This window comes from Ovis aries, chromosome 3, assembly GCF_016772045.2.
Source record: "Ovis aries strain OAR_USU_Benz2616 breed Rambouillet chromosome 3, ARS-UI_Ramb_v3.0, whole genome shotgun sequence".
NCBI lineage: Eukaryota > Metazoa > Chordata > Mammalia > Artiodactyla > Bovidae > Ovis > Ovis aries.
In genome coordinates this window covers 41,421,360-41,441,227 of record NC_056056.1, presented here as the reverse complement: position 1 = coordinate 41,441,227, position 19,868 = coordinate 41,421,360, and the positions used below count along the sequence as shown (strand labels likewise).

Here is a 19,868-nt window from a genome sequence, read left to right as displayed (position 1 = left end):
GAAGAATTAATACTTTCAAACTACGGTATTGAAGACTCTCGAGAGTGCCTTGGATAACAAGGAGGTAAAACTGGTCAATCCTAAAAAGGAAATCAACTGTGAATATTCATTGGAAGGACTGATGCTGAAGCTGAAGCTCCAATCCTTTGACCAGCTGATGCAGAGAGCTGACACATTGGAAAAGACCCTGATGCTGGGAAAGATTGAAGGCAGAAGGAGAAGGAGATCACAGAGGATGAGATAGTTGTATGGCATCACCAACTCAAAGGACATGATTTTGAGTAAGCTCCATTTGGTGAAGGACAAGGAAGCCTGAAGTGCTGCAGTCCATGGGGTCATGAAGAGTTGTACTCACTGAGTGACTGAACAACAACAAAGGAGAAATTGAAAAGGCTTCTATAAGACTAACGCTGAGTTGTTTTCAGTTAGTCTTGATAATTAATGTTAAACTTAATAGATTAATTGAGCATTTAAGTGTGACTTTTTTTTATCCCAAGGAATTTGATCATCCCCTATCACCTTATGAATAACCCTTAAACTATTGCATATCAATATTTTCCACTCTATATTTCAGTTCAGTTCAGTTCAGTCGCTCAGTTGTGTTCAGCTCTTTTCGAGCCCATGAATTGCAGCACGCCAGGCCTCCCTGTCCATCACCAACTCCCGGAGTTCACTCAGACTCAACGTCCATCAAGTCAGTGATGCCATCCAACCATCTCATCCTCTGTCATCCCCTTTTCCTCCTGCCCCCAGTCTATCCCAGCATCAGAGTCTTTTCCAATGAGTCAACTCTTCGCATGAGGTGGCCAAAGTACTGGAGCTTCAGCTTTAGCATCATTCCTTCCAAAGAAATCCCAGGGCTGATCTCCTTCAGAATGGACTGGTTGGATCTCCTTGCAGTCCAAGGGACTCTCAAGAGTCTTCTCCAACACCACACTTCAAAAGCATCAATTCTTCAGTGTTCAGCTTTCTTCACAGTCCAACTCTCACATCCATACATGACTACTGGAAAAACCATAGCCTTGACTAGACGGACCTTTGTTGACAAGTAATGTCTCTGCTTTTCGATATACTATCTAGGTTGATCATAACTTTCCTTCCAAAGAGTAAGAGTCTTTTAATTTCATGGCCGCAATCACCATCTGCAGTGATTCGGGAGCCCCAAAAAATAAAGTCTGACACTGTTTCCACTGTTTCCCCATCTATTTGCCATGAAGTGATGGGACCAGATGCCATGATCTTCATTTTCTGAATGTTGAGCTTTAAGGCAACTTTTTTACTCTCCTCTTTCACTTTCATCAAGAGGCTTTTAGTTCCTCTTCACTTTCTGCCATAAGGGTGGTGTCATCTGCATATCTGAGGTTATTGATATTTCTTCCGGCAATCTTGATTCCAGCTTGTGCGCCTTCCAGCCCAGCATTTCTCATGATGTATTCTGCATCTAAGTTAAATAAGCAGGGTGACAATATACAGCCTTGATGTACTCCTTTTCCTATTTGGAACCAGTCTGTTTCTATAGTTAGAATCAGCTTAAACTTCTAGCACCCCTATAATGAATGTTAGTAGAATCCTCTCTCTTTCAGTAGTATCTCTCAACAGAAAGTTTATCAATCAATAAAAGAGTGAAAAGAAATTGTATCTCTCTTCTTGAACCTAGGCTTATCCTTTGGCCCTATGATGCTTTAGTTGTATGGTGTTTCCAAGTCTCTTGATTTCTCTGAGGCTCAGACATCTTATCTGGGACTCAGAATGATTTTAGAAAGAGTTGTGTAAAATAAGACAGTTACAACATATGAAATCTTAACACAGTACTTGGTACTTAGTAAATATTAACAAATGACTTTCCTAGTAAATAATCCTTATCTAGACATTTTTCTTTCTACCTCAGCTTACTTTGTAGTATATCCAGGTTGTTGTTAGAGACAGGAAAAATGAACAAAAAGGTATTTTAAATGTTATGTTCCTTTTTATTTGACAACTATAAACATTTACCATCCTTCGAACACCTTTTTGGATGATCTCTTTTTGTATGAGTTGATTTCCATTAAAGTGGCAGAATAAGCCACTCTTGTTTATGTAACTGCATGTATCCACTTACTACTCAAGGCAAATACTGTTTCATTTCTACTAAGTAAAAGAAACTGTTGTTCTTATGAAATATAAATATTCATTTAGTACCTTCCCTTTATCTTAACTCTACACAAACCCCACCTTCAGGTTCTATATGTAATCGATTTATTAAAGATAATTTTGAAAAATAACCCCATTTCATTGGGATTTCTCACCTATTTCTAACTTATTTAACTATTTAAAGAAATAGCTGCTTAAAAGCTTCTTTAAAGGAAAATGGCACCTTTTCCTTTAAACAGCAGCCACAACAACCAGTCTGCTGCTGCTGCTGTTGCTGCTAAGTCGCTTTAGTTGCGCCCGACTCTGTGCGAACCCATAGACGGCAGCCCACCAGGCTCCCCCGTCCCTGGGATTCTCCAGGCAAGAACACTGGAGTGGGTTGCCATTTCCTTCTCCAATGCATGAAAGTGAAAAGTGAAAGTGAAGTTGCTCAGTCGCGTCCGACTCTTAGCGACCCCATGGACTGCAGCCTACCAGGCTCCTCCGTCCATGGGATTTTCCAGGCAAGAGTTCTGGAGTGGAGTGCCATTGCCTTCTCCGAACAACCTGCCTACTATGACTAACCCATCCTTGAGGCTCAGACCGTAGGTTAACATAAAAAATACCTCATAAGTTTGGTCAGATACATTAACAAGGTGAAATAAACCTGCCCATTCCACTCGAGGCAGTTTTGTCAGAATGCAGAGAGGAAATGGAAACGACTTCCAAAAACGTACACTTCTGCAAGGTGTTCAAACTTGTGTTCCTTTTGCTTAAAGTTCTGCTTTTAAAAGAACCAGCTGTGGGAGACTGAGAACTAGAAGTCCAGCACCTTTGAGGACTGAAGTGAGAATGGGCTTCCCTGTTGGCAGCATATCTGATGGTTCAGGAAACCTGTCTAGAGAATGCTTTATCACCAAGGAAACACTCCCATTACAGCAAGTCTAGCACCTTCCCACTACAACTCATTTAACAAGCACCAGCTGTAAATAAGATTACACTCAGGAGTAGGGATCTGTGGCATCCTTCACTGGCACCTACCGTAAGAATAATAAATTGCCCAATATGGGGATGGAGTGAGACGCTTTAACAAAAGTTCAGAACAACGGCAGATCTGGTACTGAGACTATTGCGCACTAATTGTTTCACTGAGATAATTCTGAGATAATTACACTCCACCAACCGGCAAGTAACCTCACTCAGGCTGTACTTAATCCAGTGTAGCTTGCTATTTCTAAAAGGTCAGGAAATCTCTTTCCTCACCTCTAACTGCTCACCTTTCCTGGGTGTACTATAGGGATGCATAATTCCAATAGAGTGGAAATTCAGTCAGGAGATGGAGTCTGCGCATAAATATTCATAGCCAAAACTTTTCAAAAAAAGAAGTCCGAAAAGGAGACTAAGTAAATCACAGCCCCCTGTAGGGATGACTAAGATATGCTCTGACAATTTACGTGGATTTGCTTAAAATTCTACACTGCTGTTTAAGATCTCTTTTCATGGAAACCAGTACATCTCTATGCCAGTATTTAATTGCTTCACTCATACTTTGCTCATTGGAGAAGAATGCAAGTGCACTCAGAGCTTTTCAAGTTCTTCTTACTCTTTGTGATACATCTTTCCTTCTCCAGAACTTTGGTCCTTAAAAAAATTTCAAAAATTTATTCACATTCCAATATAGTCAAGCATGCCTCAACTTACATACAATTACTTGAAAGCTTTGGATTTGTCCTACACTCTGAAGTCTGCTATTGAATTCATTAATGATCAAAACTGTCTAAATAGCTGTTCAACATGGATTCCCATGTATTCTAAAACTTATAAATTCTATAATCAATAACACTGTCCCTTACCCAAATATGTGTGCCTATATGAAGATGTTTGATATTTTAAATTATAAATGGCATCATTAATTAGTAATAACAGTAATTTACCTTTTTATCACAAATGTCAAAGTTAGTTTCTATCTCATTTAACCCGATGAAGTTCTCAAAAGGTTGCTTTTCCTTTAAGAAGCAACACACAGAAATTTCATGATGTGACTACAATTGCAGAAGCAATAAACAAAGGAAGAGTTTTAACAGTCTTGTACTTTATCTTCTCAAGATTTAAGAAAACTACTAAAAATTTCTCTTGTCAGGGTAAGACATCCACGGAGAACCAGCTCAAGATGAATGAGAACTTTTGGTACTTTTTGTATTTGATCACCAACCAAACAGTGCCAGCAGCCATACCTTGTGAATTGATATCATGGGATTTTGTCCAATGACAGTCAAGACCTGAACTTGCTTGTCACTGTTAATTTCAGGATAAGGTAGAATTTGTTAATTCTATGCAAAGCAGTTAAGATATTTAAATGCAAGGAGCTTTTTTTTGCCTCAGTTTTTGTTTGTCTTGTTTTATTGTTTCACCATTAGCTAATATGGGAAACTCCATTAATCCAATGAATTTAAAGATGGAACTTAAGAATTAAAAAGTACCAACTACCAGATAGATTTGAGAGTTCTAACATGATTTGCCTGGTAACACATTTTTTGGATAGCCCTTCTTTTTTATTTTAAGCACAGGTTAGCTGGGAAGGAGATATATGACTCTAGCATGTCCCAAACCCAATGCTGGTGGAAGTCAAGAATGTTACCATATTACTTACAGTTTCCCTGCTCATTTGCAAGGTATAAAAAGAATATCTTTTCACAAATTATTGTGATATTGATCTACATAATTATATAAATGACTTTAAATGATCTATTTGGTTACTTTATTGAAAATTATAAAAAGACCTGACTTCCCTGGTGGCTCAGAGGTTAAAGTGTCTGCCTGCAATGTGGGAGACCTGGGTTTGATCCCTGGAGAAGGAAATGGCAACCCACTCCAGTGTTCCTGCCTGGAGAATCCCATGGACGATTAAACCATTGAAACATTGTCTTTATCCCTCTATTACCAGATTGTAAAATAAAGAGGAAGATTATACATACTTGTTTACTTGCTCTTATAAATGAAGTACCATGAATGGCAATTTTCATGTTTGATCATCGGGAGACTATAGAACTGAAGGGAAGACCCATTTCTTCCCCTCCTCTGACTCATGTAGCTCTTGGACTAACAGGGATACAGTAAATAGTTTGGAAAATTGCTCTTTTCTGCCTTAAAATCCAATTTTTTAGGTGGGTAAAAATGAATGTTTCTTCTTTGGGATTAGGGGCTTCCATTTTAGAAGATCTATTTCCTGTCATATTTTCTATAGCACATACTTATAAGCCTCAGGTGAAAAACAAGTAGTTAGCTTTTGGAAGTCCTATAGGTAATATGCAACCTTCCTGACATATAAATTGTTTTTAAATGGGTTTGGTGAGACATGAATATACTCTTCCAAATTCAAACCCAAACTCCAAATTTTCTTTTCTGTTTCCTGTTTTCCAGGGATTTCTGAGAATGGCCACTTCATAGTTCAGTTGTGAAATAAAATCTTGTTATCACCATCCAGGGATGTGAAACCATAACTAAGGGGAGCTAGAAAATGTATAATTTGTTTTTATGACTTCCACTATAATTTCATGAGATTTCTTTCTCCCTTTCTTTCTTTCTTTTTTTACTTTCCTAATATACTCACTTATTAAAAAGCTTTCTGGCACCATGATTAGAGCATAAAAGATTCTGAAAACACAAATCAAAGATGAATGCTAGTTTTCAATAGGAATGTCTTCCCAATCTCTTTTCTTCAATCTTCTAGTTTCATAAAAGAGGTGATGTCATAATTTATGATGTTAAGCTGGCTGGTGAAATGTCATTACACAAGTGATGTTTTGATCGATGATGTTAGGCTGGTTAGCAGGAAAGTGTCAAATGTCACTTTTGTGACATAAACTGGCAGTTACGATTATATAATATCAATTATTCTTTGGAAAACTGCATTAGATCAGTTACAGCTGAACCAATTTAGTTTGAGCAGGTTCATATTTTTTTTCTAGCTGTTCATCCAGTTCTAATTATTAGGAGTAAAATACACTTTGGATGTAGTTTAGATTTTCATAATGTCTTCCCTGGAAGTGTAATGGGTGTCTTACATGCCCCTTATGTTGTACAAAGAGGTGCAAGAAGAATCTGTACTGACCTTCCAGAAAGGAGGGTGTACCTTGAATCCTCCTCCTCCTTAATTGAAACTCTTGGAATTATTTTAATTGCTAGTTGAGATTTAATTGAAATATGACATTGTAAAGGAATATATTTTAAAGAGTCTTACTTTACTTGATTTTCTATGAATGTCAGCTGCTAAGTTAACTTCAATTTAACCCTAAACTTCAGTGAATACTTACCCTTCTCCTTTTCTTTACAAATTAAATTGAATTTAAGAAACAAAAGAAATGAATAAACATTTTCTTATTGTCCATTATTACATAACACCATTTTGAAAATATGATGGGTTCACCAGAAAGAAATGGTGGCACAAAATTCAAAACCTTAATTATTAAACTATTAATCATATATCATGATAGCAGCAGCTATCATTTATTGTAATCACCATACACAGGCACTAGTTTAATTCTTTACACACATTGTTTTCTTTCTTCCTCATGAGCTAGATATGATTACTATCATTTTGCATATGAGAAAAGTGAGGTTCAGAAAGACTTTAGAATGCAACAGAAAATGAACAATTTGTAAATGTTAAGTTTTCCCAGGAATATGGAGCAATTTGGTATAAGACATACATGGGGAAATACATCAATAGCAAGTCTCTGCCATCATCAGACCCAAAAAGAGACTCAGTAGTTGAGCCCTGGGATGACAGCTAAGTGCTAACAGAATGAAGAGAAGGGGGAGGTGGGGTAACGTGAAGGCATCCATGTGTGTGTGCACTATGTTCAGGGAGTGGGGACTAGGATGAGGAAGAAGTGTAGAATGGCACTATCAGGAGCAATATTAGACATCTTTAACACAGATCAGATGCAACTCGAGTATCTGGTACAAACTCAAAAACAGATCTTCCCACTTGGTCCAGGAGATGCCATGCTGGGCCAGCCATTAACCATTCACTTGTTGAATTTTCAGCAGAGAAGACTTTTGGCTGAGAGGCCAGGGCATCCAAGGCAGGAGGTGGGCCCTCAGGCAGTAACATGTATTTACCAAGTGATACTATATTTCAATAATTTCTCAGGACGTAAAATCCTGGCATTTAAAGCTGAGCATCTATAAAGAGCACAGACTCATAAGAGTTTGCTGGCCCATATCTCATGTTTCCAATTCTATTCCTCATTACTCCATAATGAACTGCCTTCTGCCTACAACTGTTCAAGCTATTCCCACAAAGACATTGGGCTGAGAGCTCTCTTTAAGCATTTCAGTTCTACAGACCTGCTTTCCTTTCTACAGATATGATTTTGGTGAAAACTAGAAAGAGATTGGGTTTACCGGAGCTGAGAAAACCCATGGGAATCACAAAGGAATGTGAAGTCCTAAGCCCAAACCAGACATTCTAGAACTAGGATGAAAAGGCTCTCATGTTCCCTGTCAGGCTCCATCAGATCACATCAAACAGAAATCAACCAGTAAATGTGTCACATGAGAAAGGATCGCATTCTTGTTCTTGGCAACATTCTAAGTCTTTATGTTACGTCCTTATGGCAAGTTATATTTGCTTCCATCCCAGTTTCTTCCCCTTTATTCTCATCTATGTTTTTACCTTGGCTTCTACCTTGCATTTCACCAAGCAAAAAGCCAAAATATTTGATTTGGAAGGTGAAGAAAAGACAGAAATGGTTCCTGGGGCTTTGGAATTTTTCTTATGGATCTAACTTGGACAGGGAAATCACTTTGAAGGTAACTACCTGAGAAGGCAAGACAAATAGCAACAAACACTTGCTCAGTGCTTTGTGAATCTGCAAATACTTTTATATACAAACAATGATTCTCCCAACTTTGCAAGCTCATGGTTATTACTCTTTCCTTTAACACACATACACACACACACACATACACACAAGCAAAGCTCAAAGGAGTTTAGCCAAAGAGCTAGTAGGTTGTCTGAGGACTCATTCCATATCTTTCCAGCATAATGTGAGGATTTGTAAACTCTTCTCATTCTGGTTGTTAGGAAAAGTCCTGATTACTCTTGCCACCACTTGAAAATCAATAAACTTAATCTTTCCTTGATTCAAATACTGGCCACTACTCTCTTCCTCTTCACCTGATTGTATTCATTCAACAAATGCTAATTGAGCATCTATTATGTGCCAAACACTGTCCCCATGGCTGGTGATATGATTGTTGGTCAAATAATGCATTCTTGAAGCTCACATTCTCATACTGTCTTGCCTAAAGAAAATTGTAAATAAAATAATTTTGAAATTCAGTGTCCTGTGACTTTTTTTTTTTTTTTTTTGCATTAGAAGCAAATCACTAGGTCCTGCTCATAAACGAGGAGAGAAGATTACACAAGGGCATGAATGCTATGAGTTTGGGGGAGCTATTTAAGGCATTGTACCACAGAAACTGAGGTGTCTAAGAGGCCAAAATCCCTCCAGTTCAATGAGACCATTTTATGGAACCTAGTGAATCCTACAAGTCAAACTTTCCATTCAAAGATGGAAATTGTGTCTCTTAGCTTCAGCACTATTTCTTAATTTCCACTCAGAAACAAGCTATTATGCACTTAAACTGTTAGCTCTCTGATGGTTGATTTTGTCACCATAATAATGTTCCATCTGAAAACCTTTTATTAAAGACTAAGCACCATTTCAGGCTTCCCAGGTGGCGTGGTGGTAAAGAATCCACCTGCCAATGCAGGAGACGCAAGAGACGTAGCTTTGATCCCTGGGTTGGGAAGAAAATGGCAACCCACTCCAGTATTCTTGCCTGGAGAATTCCATGGACAGAGAAGACTGGTGAGCTACAGTCCATGGGATTGCAAAGAGTCGGACTTGACTGAGCATGTGTGCAAGCACCATAGCACCATTTCTGACCATCACTCCTGTATCCTAGGTCAGCCATTATTGCCAACAATAGTTCTGTGTAGGCTCCAGCCAGTTTCCAATAGGTGCAGGCTCCCTTCAGACCAGTGCTATGTACATCTCTTGCTTCTGGCAGACATGAGGCTGTTTTTATTGGTACCACTGCATGGGACCATACTTTAGGAACATACTTTTATGCCTGAGACCATGCAACCCAGAAATGTGAGGAATTAAATTGAGGTTGGGGAAAATGTTTGCCAATGAGGACTGGAAATCAATGGGGAAATGCTTCTTCCTTTGTCCCCTCTTGTGCCCCAGGAACATTCAGAGATGCATTCCATTTTATGGTCCCATAGGACGAGTAGCCTGTCCTTTCTCCTCTCCCATTTCACTCTAGTTCCCTGAGATCATGTTCCCAAATAAACTCCTTACACATGGCCTTTTTCTGAGATTTTGCTTCTTGTGGAATCCAAGCTAAGACAACCTTCAAGCTTTAATGACTCAGAAAAAAATCAATAAATTACTGATGATAAAAATTTCAGTGTTATACACCAAACACACACGCTGCAATAAGCCTGGTTAACAAGACATTTCATAAATGTGCAACCTACCAGATGTTGTCCATTCTGAACACTGAAACATTCATCCTGATAGTTAGTTGGCACACTGGACCATGGCTTTCTCTATTATGATACTTAGCTGTTTGAAGACTCAATCTATGCCAAAAATAATATGATGTTTTCTATAAATATTGATACCCATACACTTACTTGAGGCAAAGTTCCCAGGAGGACACTAGCAACATCTCTTGGTGCAGCTGAACCTCAGGGGCAGAAGGCTCAGCAGACATGGTGTTCAGTCCTCTGCTCATTTCTTGGGGCAATGTGCTTCGGCAGTACACCAAGGAATGTACTATGAGGCTATCTCTCCCTTGAAGGAAAGTCAGGCCTGCTGATTTCCCTTCTTATAAGGCAATCATGAGAGAAGATTTGAGGGGAAATAGGCACATTGGGCTTGCTTTGTTTAAAGAAGTCTCAACTTATAACCAAATTGTTAAGGGTGTTCTGAGGAAGTACAGATGGCTAACATCTGGAAACCTTATGATTTTTGGTCTCTTGGGAAGTGATTCAGAGCAGTTCCTTATGAACCTATAGAAAGTTTTATACCTCATACCAAAGAAGGAAGCCCTCAGTCCCTGTTAGGTCAGTTGTCAGGCAAGCCAGAAAGAGCTCAAAGGTCATCCTTCAGAAAATCCTACTCATCCCTTCACAAAATATTACAAATGCATAGTGGACGATGGTGACAATAGCCTCGCTGTTTAGGATTAGTGATAGCTTTTTTTTTTTTTTTTCAATCAGCATGGCCAAAGGAATGTTCCTAAACTATTCTATGTTTTCTTTTATTCACCAAACATGGCTGCTATCACATCATTTGTGCCTCTTGCCTGGGCAAATTCTGCTTCTGGTTTTGATGGCTTTATTGTCAGGTGTTAGTCTTGCTTAGGCACTTGACAAAAGTCAAGTCATTGGCTCAGTGTGTTCAATGGTGACTTTCACTGAAGGCTTTGCTTTCATCCATCACATTCTGTGCAACTCTGGTCATGGCTGGCTGCAGGTGTTTGCAGCACTCTAGCTCTCTTGGCTGCACCGCTGTGTCTGCCATCTCCATCGCCTCATGGAGGTGTTCCTCTGGACTTTTGGAAGAGGCTTTGGATGTATTAGACACATGAAGGAAAAGGGTACTGATACCGATGTTTTTTCAGATTTTTTTTGGCTTACATTTGGAATTGAAAATAAATTTCTTTTTTTGCACTATGCCATGTTCCTCCTGTGAACAACATCATTACATTTCTTGCCAGCCCTCAAGAGTGTAGGAAGAGATCCGAGGTGCTACCTTTTCATTTTGTTGGCTTACAGATTTCACTAGGTGCCTTGATAGTATGTCATAATAATGAGTGGGTGGGGGGATATTTTGGACACCTGAGAAACCTTAGTTCTTTGGGTAGAAAGACTTAAGAGACTTTAGACTTAAGGTATTCCCGACCTCTTGCATGGGGGCTAAAGCCTAGTGACTTGCTTCTAATGCGAATCATAGACTCCTTCCCCTCTTGAGCCTTGAGATGACCACAGTCCTGGCTGACCCCTTGACTGCAGCCTCTGAGAGACCCTGAAGCAGAGGAACCAGCTGAGCTAGCCCAGATTCCCAGCCCACGGATGAATAAACAGTTTGAGATAAAGAAATAGTTTTGGAGTCAATCATAACACAGCAACAGATAGCAAATACAGCTCCCTTCAGTTACAGGCTGTAAGAAGCCCTGTCTCTTCTTGTGGGCCATTGTAACAGCATCCTTTGGTTGCAATATCCAGGAATTGTCTGTAATCTACGATCTCCTTTGAATGCAGGCAGCCATTTCCCACTCCTGGATCACTAAGCAACATTCAACCTGTCAGAAACTAGGGCATACAAATTCTATTACAGCCACTATATTTAACACAGGAGCCTGGCTAATAAGGTCAGAGATGTATTTTACAGCCTAAGCCTGAAATCACATCTTTTTTGGACTAAAGGCACTTTCCATAGTTCTGATTGAAAATAGCAGTTATTTTTTCCTTCCCCCGATCAGTTATCTTTACTGAAAATGTACAGTGCTGTCGCTCCTGACAAGGAGGACATGTATTAGACACCATGGGCTTGCACTTGAATACCCAAGTGATGCATTACATGAATATAATTTACATAATGAGCCAGGGGAAAAGCACATCTTAGACTGTGCATGCTTGTCAACATTTAAAAATGTTGAAATCTTGACAGAGAGTTGCCTCTTAGGGTGAAGAAAAGAATGAATCTTACCCTCCTCCCCCTTCAAGCTCTGATCTGGTGACATGCCCCAAATATTACTCATAGAGGGAGTTCACACCAAGAAATAAACCTGTTGTATGTTCAAATGTTAATAAAACTAGTACATTGGACTTACTTGGATGCTTTAAAGAATATTTCTTATAGTTTTTCAATGAATATGAAAAGATTAAATTCAAACATCAAGTGGATTTTATGGGTAAGTCTCTATTTGTAAGCGGGCATCAATTAACATCAGATAAAAACTGTGATTCCTTAAGGAGTTATATATTGCCTTGTCATTAGTGGCAGGATTATAATTATAAACCTTGTTGGACTGAATAATTAAGAAACTGTAATAAATGACTGCTATAGTAAGGCCCTTGGATAATGAAAACAGCAGCATTTGGAAGAAGTTGTAGTAAATAACTCTTTACACTTGGGTCAAATGCATTCCCCATGGCAGCCTTCATAACCTCACAATGATTAATTAGACTTTAACAATTATACCAGAATTTCAGAAGTATTTTAGTGTTTTATTAGACCTGTGCTTCCTGAGCTCAGGTAAAATTAGCTCTAGAAACCCAAGCAGACTTTTTGGATTGCAGGTAGTTTCAAACAAACTTGCTTATAAACCTGAACAGAATGCATTGCCTATATCAACTGTAAAGTAAAATACTTTTCTAACATGCTTTTTGTCCGTGTTTTGAGATTCAGGACGGTATCTACCAAAGTGTATCTTCTTAGTAGAAAGAAAAAGCCTACCAAAATGGCTCTTTGGTTTCTCAGAAACACCACCCAACCCCATTCCTCCAAATCCACCTTGTTTAATTAATTCAACTTTTTTAAAAAGATAATACATTTTTTAATGCTTATTGAAAAAACAAGGCAGGAGGGAGAAAATTTAGAGGTGAGAGTTTAGTTTATGGAGCTATAGATGGTGACAGAGTCATAGGTGGATAATTATCTTCAAACTCATCACACATCAAATATGTAGTTTTTTTTTTTTGTATGTCAATAAAAAATAAGAGATGGACAAGACGGTTCAATAGCATCACACACTCAATTGTCAGTGAAGGTCAGAAAAGCCTGACATACTGCAGTCCATGGGGTCTCAGAGTTGGACACGACTTAGCAAGTAAAAAGCAATGAGCAACAACAAAGAACGTAAAAGATAATAGAGTTTGTAAAACACAATTTTTGTACTCTTTTCATTTCTTAGTAGCTCAGTTGGTAAGGAATCTGCCTGCAGTGCAGGAGACCCGGGTTCGATCCCTGGGTTGGGAAGATCCCTTGGAGAAGGAAATGGCAACCCACTTCAGTATTCTTGCCTGGAGAATCTCATGGACAGAGGAGCCTGGTGCGCTGCAGTTCATGGGGTCGCAAAGAGTTGGGCACGATTGAGCGACTAACACCAGGCACTAAAGTGTTTGAAGGGCATTTTTGATGTTTTAAATGCCTGCTATTACCTTGGTCCACTTACTAAGTATTACTAAGTGCCTAGTGTAGCACCCAACTAGGGGTATACCATCTGCTTCCTAGCCTGGCTCCAGTACCTGAAACAAGAAGCCCAGAGGAACGCCAAAAAAAAGAGAAAGAAAGAAATTCTGACATATTGTGGCATTTATTTGCCCTATAACCTACTGATCTTGGCAAAGTTCCTAGGATGGGAAGGCAGAAGACACCGATTGACCTGAATGAAATCTATCAATCCTGCTCAAATGTTAGCCAGCGAGTAATTGCCTTACATACTAATGATTGAAATGCCAAAAGAATCAAAAGCCCTTTCCTTTTGGAATGAAAAGTGGTCAGGTGGTCACTCATCCTTTCTGGAGGATGTGGCCATTACCAGTCTCTGATGCTAGAATGCAATTGTACGACAATGGCCTTAATAAACAGGGCTTGTTCCTGGGTTCTCTATTTACCTTCACTTACAGCCTCTTCCCACCTCAGGTCCTTGCATTGTAAACTCACTTTACAAGCCAGGTCTTCACATGGCTGGCGCTTTCATTTAAATACCTAACCAAATGTCACCCTTTGTAGTGGTTCATTCAAACTTTTCCATTACTTTTGGTTTTGAGGTGGCTACAGTGCTTTCATTTTTTTTTTTTTTTTTTTTTAGTCTTTTATTTTTTAAATTTTACAATAGATGCACTATTCACTAGTGTATTTAGCTGTGTAGACTTGGGCAACTAACTTACTGAATCTCTTTGTATGTTTACAAGTATGATATGGATATATTTTTGGTTTTCCTTCATTATTTCAAAAAGGAATAAAGGCAACCAAACCTATTCATATTATTCAGGTGTTTTCCATTTGTAGTACCTTGATATTTCCTAGTCGACTTAGTTGTCTTAATTCGATTCTAGGAACAATCTAACTTCTGTGTTTTCTTTTTGCCACATTTTATTATTAGGTCACAACCATTTGTTTCTCCTCTTGGTAAGTTGAGGGTAAGAATTTACGTATTAGTCAGCAAAGGTTATCTCGATGGGCCGAATGAATTGAGAGACTGAGAACAAAGTTTAGACAATCTACGTCAATCTAAGTAAATACCTGTAACTAAAAATTAAAGAAGGTGGGAAATGAAAACTTGAGCAGCATTTCCCAGATTTTTTGCACTGCTGTATTACCTAAACAATTGCTCAGCATTTCATTTTAACTCAGCAGTATGGTTACTTTGAAATTTATAAGAATTGGGAACATTTGATCAACTTCACTTGAGAATCAGACGTAAAACTATTCTTAGAAATGAGTGAATTCTCAATTGCTTTTCAACAGAAAAGTATTTTTTGGTCATTAATTCATGACATTGTTTGGTATCGTTTGCTGGTGATATTGAGAACATTATGTTTTTAGCTGTGATCTGATATGTGAATCAAACAAATTAAAAAAATTATGTTTTTCTCTATGAACTATTGCAACCCAGTCAGGCCTCTGAAAACTTTTGCCACTGCCTCATAATTTGACTGTTAAAACCAATTTTTGTTGTTTATTTTGTCTGGTTTTTGCTGATTTTTGATGCAATCATGAGTACCTTTGGAAACAAGAAAAGAAAGACAAGTTGTACATATGCCCCATCTTTATGTAGTTTGGTTGACTCCTAAGAGAAGAACTAGCTAATAATTAAATATCTGCAAAGTTAAAAATAATTAGCAGATTAAATTTGTAATATAATTTAATACAGGGGAGCCGTGATAATGAATCAGTTAATTGAACACTCTTGAGACATGTGATTTGGAAGAGAAAGTTTAGTGAGACATGAGGTCTAATGGCCTTAAAACAGGAAAAACGTACTCACAAGTAGGGAGGAAGAGACTTGAAATACAGTCTCCAAAGATCAGGTAACAAAGGATGCTCTTCCACCTGATTTGTTTGGGTAATTCAATTCCGCTTGACCCATCAGCATGTTTTGCTTAGTAAGTGCAATTAAAGAGTCGCAGAATCAGCAGAGACGTAGTTCCAAGAAATGGAATAAAAAATGAGTATTCAAAGTATTGTTTTTTTCTCTCTCTCATCTGTCTTTTCCTGTGGCCAAAATTATCTATTCCCAGACAATTTGTGTCAGTCATTCAACTCTGTGGCTGATTCTTCTGTGAAGTGAGTGTTAGACCAATGGACAGGCCTCTTTCCATGGTTTAAAGACTTTAGAACATCATCATCAACAAGTACTTTATGTTTTAAAGAATCTTCACTGACTCAGGGACTGATGAAGTCAAACCCTTTCAAATAGTGAAGTGAATGTCTGTGGTGGGGAATTTCAGGGTGGTAGAGGAAATATAATGAAAATACTGAGTGTTCAGTGGTTACAGTGAGTTTTTCTCTCCTGTTATTTAATCAGGGTGTTTATAGACAAATTCTATTCATGTGCCATATTTATCAATGTTGCCGTCTCTACTAGAGAACTTCTCCATTATGTTCTCCTAAATTGGTTTGGATCAAGTCAAATCTTCCTTAGTCTCACTCTAAGAAATGTTTTCCACTGAAGCACAGGTCTGAAGTGCTGCTTTCATTTATTCTACTAAACATTTGAATAAAAACAAAATAGCCATAAGTCTGTTCTCTATGTCTGCATCTCCATTGCTGCCCTGTGTATAGATTTATCAGTATCATCTTTCTAGATTCCATATATATGTGTTAATATATGATATTTGTTTTTCTCTTTCTGACTTACCTCACTCTGTAAATAGGCTCTAGACACATGTGGGGGAGGAGAAAGGAGAGGGGGGGATGATGAATGGAGAGAGTAGCATGGAAACATATACACTACCTTTTGTAAAATAGAGAGCCAAAGAGAATTTTCTGTATGACTCGAGCAACTCAAACCAGCACTCCAACAACCTAGAGGGCTGGGGATGGGTGACCGCTGGGAGGGAGGGTCTAAAGTGAGGGAACATAGGTATACCTAGGACGGATTCACGTTGGTGCATGGCAGAAACCAATGCAATATCGCAAAGCAATTATTCTTTAATTAAAAATAAATAAATTTAATAAAAAAGGAAAAAAAATTTAAAAACCTATTAAAAAAACAAAACAAAATAGCAAAAGGTTAAAAATAAATGTTTCATGTACAACTAATTGCAGATGTAACTGAGAAATTCTATTAGAGTCACAGCCTCTATTCTATCTTTAAACTCTGAAAATATTCATTCTCCTCAGATAACACACCCTTTGCTGAATTAAACAGTCCAGTCAATGCACAGGATTCAAGAACAAAAAACAAGCAAATGCAAACAAATGAGCAAACCAGAGTCAATATATTTCTGAGTAATGAAAAAAAATGTACAATTTCTTTTAGGTTTTTTTTTTTTTTTTTCCCCCAGACATGCCTTTGGTTACAATGCTCAAACTGCTTGCCTTGAAGAAGATGAGGTAGGTTATATTATTTAACATGTTAGACAAAATAGTTTAACACTAGCATAAGACCTTTTATTATTTAGGTTTTAAAAGGACATGAAATGATATGCTTTTGCTTGATGATTACTGCTGCCTGCGTGGTGGTTTAGTCACTAAGTCATGTCTGACTTTTATGACCCCATGGACTATAGCCCTCCAGACTCCTCTGTCCATAGGATTCTCCAGGCAAGAATACTGGGGTGGGTTCCCCATCTCCTTCTTCAATTGCCTACCTGGTCTCCCACAGTTGTCTTTCTGTTCTCTGAGAGCAGACATATTTCCCCTTCACTTTTGTTTCATTTAAGAAATCCCTGTCCATGAGAATGAATCTATGACACTGTGACATATTGAACATAGGCATCCCACTGCAGGCCATAAACCTTTATCCAGGACTGTCCTTACTGTGGCTGCACATTAAAATCACCAGTGGGGAGCTTTTAAAAGATACCCATACTTGAGTCCTAACCATGGAAATCTTAATTTTATCACTCCTTGGTGGAACCCAGGTTATAGTAGCCTCACCAAGGATTTCTTTCATAGAGCCAGGTGGTTTGATTGATTGATTGATTTTTTTTTTTTTCTCTTTTCATCATGGCAATTGTTGAGTACCTTTAAAGGACCAGGTAGCCTCAGTCACAGTCAAATTCAGATATGGGGCTTATGCAACAGAGAGAACACTTACCACCCCATGTTCTTCTAGCTCTGACCTCTCACTTGTCATGGACAGGAAAGTAGAAGACCGAAGAGCATGTCTTTTAACAGGCTTGGCTTCTCTGTGTTGGCAGGGCGCCTCAGCAGAACTGGCTTCCCTGCATGCACGCAACAGAATGCAATGAAGACCTTGACATTAATCAGGCTGGGTCCTTTCCTCATCTCTGCAAAAGAACAGCCTCGCAGTAACATGAAGAGACAAGGCTGTTTTATCCTGGCTGGATTCCTCTCCCTACGTTGTTGGGGAACATGGGGCCCTGAACTTGGAACATTTATAATAATGTTTGGCCACAAGAGCCCTGGTCAGATTTCTGGATGGAAAAGCAGTAGGAGGTTGGAAGTCACCATTTTATTCTTGTTTAGGAAAGAGCTAGCCCTGTTGTCTCTCCTGAGTTTTATGTCAGGAAATGTGAAGCTGCTGATAGCCTGTTGCTGAAATTAAGTTCAGGCTTTCCCCCCACCCTCTTCCTCTTTCTGGTTTCCCTCCCTGAAACTTGGGTTCATGACAGCTTGTTGTTGGGCAGGGCATTAGCCTTTTGTAATTTATTGCTTTTAGATTAAATCTGGGGAAACTCAATATTGCAGTTGAATGATTAGAGCAATACCCCTTGGAGTAATAAATTTTCTTTGGTGCTGTGCATCTCCAGATCATGTTTCCCTTCTAATTACATTTACATAAATGATATTCTGTAAAATTAAATTAACATTCAAACGGTTACACTGGCAGAGAGAGACAAAAATTAGTTACCAAGTTGCATCTCCTTTAAAAAAAATCTAGTTCTTTTCATAATATGAATCACAACCCTCTCTCAAGTGTCAGCAATCAACAAAGTCTTGGTTCCAGAAATGCACAAGGATGTTTGTCACTAGCTAATGGAGATGTTTTGTTTCTTTCTTGGAGATTTAGACTATAAAGCCTCATTAGCCAGTGACAATGGTGACTTTTCAAACTTGGCCACTAATGAATTGCTAATCTTACTTCCAGCTTCTCGCCTTGAAATTCTGCAGTTATCATGGGAAGTGTTCAAATTGAACAGGCACACAGGACTTTGTTCCAGTCTGTGCCTTCCTCCCCAGCCACCCCTACTTTTCTATGAGCCTCAGGTCTAGGAGTCAACAGAACGCTGGTCACAGGTCACAGGTGCCATCCAAAATTTCCTTACCTTTCTAAGATCTCTTATACCACCTCAGTGGGTTTCCATTTGTAAGAGTTTAGGTCTCTTTAGAAATGCACTATTTGAAGGACTTGAATCAGAATCATCAGAAAATCTACCACTTCCTTGTCTTAGCTAAGAATGTTACCTCAATTATGTTTACAAGTACAATGCTATGTCAACATAAAGAACCATTTCATTTATCTTTCAGTGAAACCGATCAATGTCTGTGAGTGTGATTTATGTAATAAAAATCCATGTATCTCTAGAGGGGGTATTTAACCAAAATATTACTAGTAGTATCCTTAACATATATGTGTTGAGCACCTACCAGACCACTTCGATTATCACTGGAGATAAGATGGAAAAGACGGAAAGAAAAAGCTGAGGTACCTCTTGTTCTCACAGAGATTACAGTTTACATGGAAAGAGAGATAATCACATTGGTAAATGTTAAATTATAAACTGAGGTTAACATGCTAAATAGGAAACACAGACGCGGGAGAACATGAATGTAAGAATTTCACTTTCTGAAGTGGATGAGTGAAGATGGAGTTTAGGGAAGCATTTCTAAGGACTTGGGATCTGAGCTGAGATGTCAAAGATGGGTGAGGCTGAAGCAGGAATCAAGGGAAGTGGCTGCAGAAGGGAGGAGATGACCATACCAGGCTGCAGGAATACATGAGCCAAGACTCTGCACCAGGAGTGTATGGTCTGGTCACTCAAGATGGCTTTTCTTTAGCTTTCTGTAATCCCCTGCTCAAGCAGTCCCTGCTCTACTCACCTAACCAGCCAGTTCTTTTAATTATAGGGCTTGCTAGTTCCTGGTAATTGATAAGCCCCCTGTCAATTCTCCCTATAAATGGTAACCCTCTTTTCTTCCCAGTAACAATGACTGTAGCCACATCCTGCTTGTCATCTGCTGTGTGTGATGAGGTGTTACTCCTGGAACTTTATGTAAAACTTCCTATCCAATAAGCTGTTGATACCTCTGTCACTGTCTCTGGGCTATGTCTTCAGTCTTGAGGCTGGAGAACTACAAGGCTAACAGGCATACAGAGTGCAGCCCCACGAAGAGGGAGTCTGGCATGTTTGTTACCAGGGAGAGGTCACTGTGGTTGAATTCCAGCAGGCTTGGGAGAAAGATGGGTAATGAGATTAGAGAGGCAGTTTATATTAGATAGAGCGAGACCCTTGATGTATGCTAACCATTTGG

At 38.8% G+C, this 19,868-nt stretch overlaps 1 long non-coding RNA gene across 1 annotated transcript in view; it reads right to left on the bottom strand.

The window, feature by feature from the left end:
- The window catches only part of LOC132659580 (uncharacterized), a 40,603-nt gene extending 22,963 nt beyond the window's left edge, over nt 1-17,640 (bottom strand). Inside the window, exon 1 of the long non-coding RNA XR_009600144.1 lies at nt 17,470-17,640. This is a non-coding gene — a long non-coding RNA (uncharacterized LOC132659580). The remainder of the gene's footprint in view (nt 1-17,469) is intronic.
- Nucleotides 17,641-19,868: the final 2,228 nt, after the last annotated feature.